Source organism: Protomyctophum parallelum (genome assembly GCF_964188405.1).
Source record: "Protomyctophum parallelum genome assembly, chromosome: 1".
Classification (NCBI taxonomy): Eukaryota; Metazoa; Chordata; class Actinopteri; order Myctophiformes; family Myctophidae; genus Protomyctophum; species Protomyctophum parallelum.
Window position 1 is genome coordinate 29219464 of NC_139697.1, and position 6165 is coordinate 29225628.

General features: G+C 41.5%; 1 protein-coding gene across 2 annotated transcripts in view; it reads left to right on the forward strand.

The window, feature by feature from the left end:
- The window catches only part of rpl14 (ribosomal protein L14), a 143006-nt gene that overhangs the window by 55846 nt on the left and 80995 nt on the right, over positions 1-6165 (forward strand). The gene's annotated exons all lie outside the window — the stretch shown is intronic.

The window sequence follows — 6165 nt, forward strand, 5'->3', positions numbered from 1 at the left end:
TGCTTCCCTTTTTTTAAACCCATGGCTTTTTCCACTTAATAATTTTCATTCCAAAAGCTGACAAATACAGTCAATAGTAGAATGTAACTCATTGTACCCGACAGGCAAGTACAAAGTCTAGTCCCACACAGACATTTGACACCGACCCTGATTAGATGTCATTCCTTATCACTGACTAACAGCTGCTATGATTCTCCCTCCACTGTTAGATGGCTGCTCTGCTCTACCAGTTAGGCAGTTACCCAGGATTTGCTGAACTTGGTGAGAGCAGCTTTGTCCTGTTTTGCACCCTGGTCATGAAATAACCTAGTAATATGTAATATGTGTGTTTTTCTTTTACAGTAAGTAAATAGAAATAATATTAATGGTTTGGCAGAGTAATGCCTTACTTTACTTGTTACTGGGAAAAATTATATTACAGTAATATATTACTAGTAACTAGTTACTGCCCAATAACTGCCCATGTGTATTTATAACTTCCTCTAATTTCCTTCCTTGTTTTATTTTAGTTTTTGACATGTTCTGTCTTAGAGTGTTCTGTTCTTTAATTTGTGTAACCTTGTGATGGTGTGCAATCTGCAGGTCTCCCTTGAAAATGTTTTCATCTCAAGAGGGAATCCCTAGAACATAAATGATGTGCTACTGTTCAGCCAGAGCAGCCCCACACTGTGCATTGGACACACAGGCCATATAGAATAACATGTACGCGTGCTAAGTCGAGCCGGCGGTGACCAGGCTGTCACATGGGTGTTGAAACTGAATGGACCATTGAGGATAGTGTTGCATTCAAGCAGTACTGAGCTGACACGTGCAGGAATTAGTTCCCTCCATCCTTTCTCGGTAATCCTCTGTGTATACTTTCCCCCCTTTATAGATCTACTGTATGTCTCTCTCCAGTAGCCTAAAGACAGTGTAAGGGATTAATGTCATGTTAGTTCCATGTATGCTGCCTATGAATTATACGCTCAGTATATACTGTGAGATGGACGGTGACTGATTTAAGCAGTCACACCTGGCCTGAGTCAAACTAGAACTGAACTCAGAGCTGGGTGTGGCTGCGCACCTGTTGTGCATGGACTTGATCAAGGCACAACAGGTTAAATCAGTCATCTCCATAAACACTCAGGAGATAGCCTCGGTCCAGACAGTGGAAAGCTATCCTGTGTAAAATGTCATATGTTGTGTTATTCCATAAACCAGTCTACTTAAGAAAGCTGCCCTGTGTTGTGTCCTTCCTTGCCCAGGGTAGTGACTAGTCGGTCACATATACGTACCGTATACGTATGTAACGGTGGGTTTTAACCACAGGAACCTTAGCATCCCTATTCAGAGGTGAACATCCGGCCAAAGTATAGCCGAGCTTGGAGACATTAATTTCATGTCATGAACAGATATAGTGCAAAAAGCCTCACTTACTGTATAAAGTGTGCATATATCAATAACTCATTTGGCTGGCCAACTGAAACACTTTAAATCCTTTTTTCAGTTTTGATTATTTGCGTAGTTACTGCACTTTGGCTTTATAGGGCAGTATAGGCCCCTGGGGGACTCCGATCAACAACGTGTATATAGGGTCTAAGTGGGTTAATTTGTTCGGCCTGACCTGGATTGCTCTTGGCTGCCGATTGGTAGATGTCTGTCAGCAGGCAGCCTAAACAGACCATGAGAGAATACGGATAATACAAGATGGCCTTTTGCAACCCAGCTGTCAGTGAAGCCAGTGATGCTGATCTTAAAATAAAACTGCCTCCGCAAACAAACCCCCCTGCTGTCAGCGAGTCAGGCAGACCACAAACACAGACAAGAACACTTTTATTTTGGTCAAAGTCAGTGACTTTGTTTGTTATTACATAATAGATGTATTCCCAGTAGGCCTACATATCTCTGTAAACTCCTTTAATGTGTGTGTGTGTGTGTGTGTGTGTGTGCGTGTGCGTGTGACTGTGCGTGCGTGTGTGTCTGTCTATGTGTCCGTTGACCATGCATGCTGCATTGTGTGCTTGTACGTCTGTGTGCAACCAAGTCAAACTCAGGCTTTCCTTGTTGCATTATGACAGACATACTGTAGGCTACATCCACATCCATCAGGCAAAATGGCTTGAGGAACTCCATAATACAGAGAACATGACGACTTGTCAAACAAACCTTTTAATAAATGCAAATAACTGTAAGGCAAGCAGAAAGGAGCCAACAACCATTAAAACCCATCTGTGATATGCAGCCATGATGACAGTCAAAACCTACTTAAAAACGGTCAAATGTGAAAAGAAGCTCACAGAGAGAAGATGGTTTGATGGTTTCGTCTGAAAAGCATTTGGAAGAATGTGAAATATATGTCTCTGATAGTAGGCAACTTTGAACACAATGACAGAATTGACCATGTTTAAGGTATTTCGCAGGTCATGGAGTCACAGCCAATGTAACAAACTGAAAATGGGGAAGTACAGAGAGTTGGAGCATGGTCTTGTTTTTAGGCAGAGGCCGATATAGATTACTGTCTTCTGTCAGATCAATATAAAACCAGCTCAATTCATGTTTGAAGACCAGTGCTCTATAATCCTTTCAGTCAGGAAGGATGGAATAATGAATGGCATGAAAGTAGCCTGAAATAATCACTGAAGAACATTAGGTTCGTCGTCGAGGGCATAGGGATCTCCCTTTAGAACTGAGTCATGCAATCAATATCTCTTCCCTTTTTTCCTCCTTATGAGTAAAAAAGAGAAAGTAACATCATTAGTTTTACTTTGCCCGTGGACAATTTCCTCCACAACTCAGCTCTATTTCTTTGTGGCAGATGCTACCAATCAGAGTTCAAATGCTGGGATAATTATAGCCTGTCACTTATAGTGTAAGAGCCACGACATGCTGGGAGCCTGAGGAGTGTTTTGTTCACATAAAGGGTAGGAATTATTGAAGCTTTTGGAAAATTACGTTTTTGCCATTTTGAAAGGCAGCTAATGGATTTTTGCTATTACCTTATTAAACCTAGTCTATACAAAGTCCTCACAAACACCTGGGGCCAAGCAAAAATATGTCATGCTTACACATGGGATACGTTGTAAGACATAATAATAATATTAATAATAATAATACATTTATTTGTAACGCACTTTACATTTGAAATAAATCTCAAAGGGCTACATCAAGAGAAAAAGAAAAAGCAGAAATATAAGACCTTGCATGACTATAAACTGAGCACAGTTTCATTATGAAATGCTGTCTCAGAATTGTCAGAAACAATACCCAGACGTGTCTATGATAATGATAAGGATTTAACATTTCCTTGCCAAATGGTGACATCATTCATAACAGTATACAGTTTGATGTCCGGTGACAGAAAAATGCTTCTCCATATTAGCCAGATATCTCTGTGACATTGTAATGTTTTTATCACAGAATAATCAATACAGCTTCAGCCACACTATATTTGTGTGATATATTAAAAATCAGAATGGCGATTACATAAGGGCTTGTTAAAAAAAAATACATATAGTAGGTTCAGACCATGGCCTTGTTTTGGGTGCATTGGGCAACCCATACATTCAACTTCTTGTGGAACTTCACTTTTGTGGAAACATATTTTTGAGGGGCGCTAGCCCCTCCTATGTCCACCTATGTCCAACCCTCAAGGTTTGTGTAAACGCAAACATTGTCCTAACACAAACATTGAAAACAACTTATCATTCTTGAATAAGAATGAGACATTTTTTGTGATAGCCAACCTTCTTTGCAAATCAAGGAGAAAAGTTAGTGTCAGCTTATTGAACTTTAAATCCCGCCTGGCTTTCTGAAGCTGTATGCTACGCAGTGGTGGTGACTACTAATTAACTTGGGTCCGACACCTGATAGGAGAGTAGAATGCAAGTAAGCAGCTTTCTTTGGTGCACGAGTGTGATGTTTGCATGTGTTTTGCATGCAGATCATTTTGAGCTTTTAATTATATTCCAAATCCAGTGTGAAAGCTCCTGCCACTGTGTTGTTTAATTTTTCTAATAAATGGTCATGTGTAAGTGTGACTGAGGGGATTAGAGAGAGAGCGTGCGTGAGTGAGTGGGGGTGAGCAAGAGAGAAAGAGATGTTTACTTGCTTATTCAATAATGGCCATCATGCGATGAGGATGTCCACATATAGCTTCTGGTAAATGTCCCTATACTGCTGAATCCACATCTACCAGCAGGCCTCTGTGAGAAAACGTGGCTACTCTGTTGCCAGGAAACCGCTCTGGCCAGGGGGCCGGGCTGAAGTCAGATGTGACAGCGATGGGTAGAGGTGACTGAGAGGTTGGACTGTTAAATACTAGGGTGCTGAACATTGGGAAAGGATAATAGCATGGTATCCAGCCTAGCGTTCAGCCTGGCAAATGTTATTGTACCTCTGTCTAGAGACCCTATACCCGTATTGTCCCGAATATAAGATGAGCCCCATTCTTCAAGACTCATTTGTGGAAAAAGAACATTGAATGTCAAATAGTCTAGTCCCTGATTATAATACGGTCCTGTTTTTTAGGATATTTCCATTGGAAAAAAACATATTTTATATTCAGACCAATAGGGTACTTCATTACTCGTGATCCCAGTGGTCTCCCCTTCTTTTCCCTCTGCACAAAATGGGGCCCTATCTTACCTTACCCCTTATCCCTAAACTTATTTGCAATTTTTTACTATTTTGAAAAACATTTTTAAATAGTTCAAGTCAACTAGCCGATCTACATCGACACGTTGTGAGCTTGTTATTTGAACTATTTTAAAAGGATTTTCAAAATAGCAAAACATGGCAAATGGGTTTAGGAATAAGGGACAATGGTCTATTTTGACATGCCTAAATAGGGAGGGACGATAGGGTTAATGAACACAAATCGCCCATCTAAAAATAAACAAGGTTATAAATAGTGAACTTTTATACATTGATCATCACTGTTAGACTCCTGTATTGAACTGTAACATCATCATATAACCTGATCACATTCAGCAGTTTCCACCAGGTTCAGCATTGTTTTTTTTTTTTTTTTTAAGATATTTTTTTGCGGCTTACGCCTTTTATTGATTTTTGAAGGGACAGACAGTAGGCTGACAGGAAACGGGAGAGAGATGGGGGGATGACATGCAGTAAAGGCCGTGTCGGGTCCGGGAGTCGAACCCGCGGCACACTGCGACTGGATTACCAGTCCGGTGCCCAGACCGTTACGCTACGGCCTGGGCCAGGTTCAGCATTGTTGATTCACACAATAAACAATATCAAGGACAGAATTCCCAGTAATCATTTTTTAATATATCACACAAATATAGTCTGGCTGAAGCTCTTGTAAATAATGTTATTATTGGGGAGTGAGTGCTCTCCTAGACTCCTAGATTCACTACCCAGGCTAAAACTTGATTTACACTGTGCCATACAGCGTTGACAACACACACACACACACACACACACACACACACACACACACACACACACACACACACACACACACACACACACACACACACACACACACACACACACACACACACACAGACCTCAAGCCCTCACAACCGAAAGGATCACATCTACCTCTATCTTTCTACTGAACTCTTAACATTTCCATCCCCTACCTGAAAGTGCCTCCCCCTTTAGGGATATTAGATTCACACAGTCAGAAAGACGAACCCTATATGTAATGATAACACAGGGGAGAGCAGGCCTATTTACGTGTGCACGCACGCATGCATACACATGCACGCAAGCATGCACACACACCTCTGACCCTGATCTGTCATAGCAATTGTGACATAGCGGAGATTGCTGACTGCTCTGAAAACGTCACTGCTCGGGTCTCCTGAGTAGGTCAGTCAGGTTCATATGTATGCTCAAGCTGCTCTGTGCAGGATGTGACACTAGCCATCTGCTAAACAGTGGCGTGATGCCGCACAGTGTCACTGCAGTGCCATCTGCAGGCCACTCTCAGTCATCGGCCCCTCAGGCGGTGAAAATGTTATTCTTTCCTGAAAAAACCCACAGGTCCTTTGCCCTACTTACTCCTCCCTTATAAGCTCTCAGAGAGTAGGTGAGAGTTTAAAAAAAAGGAACATGCTGTGAAATGTTCCCCCGAACTCTGCCCACACAAAAAGCTAGTCCTTTTGGGAAATGCCTTTTCTGTTCAACAGCTAGAGAAGTTGAGCAAAAGTTTTCCTT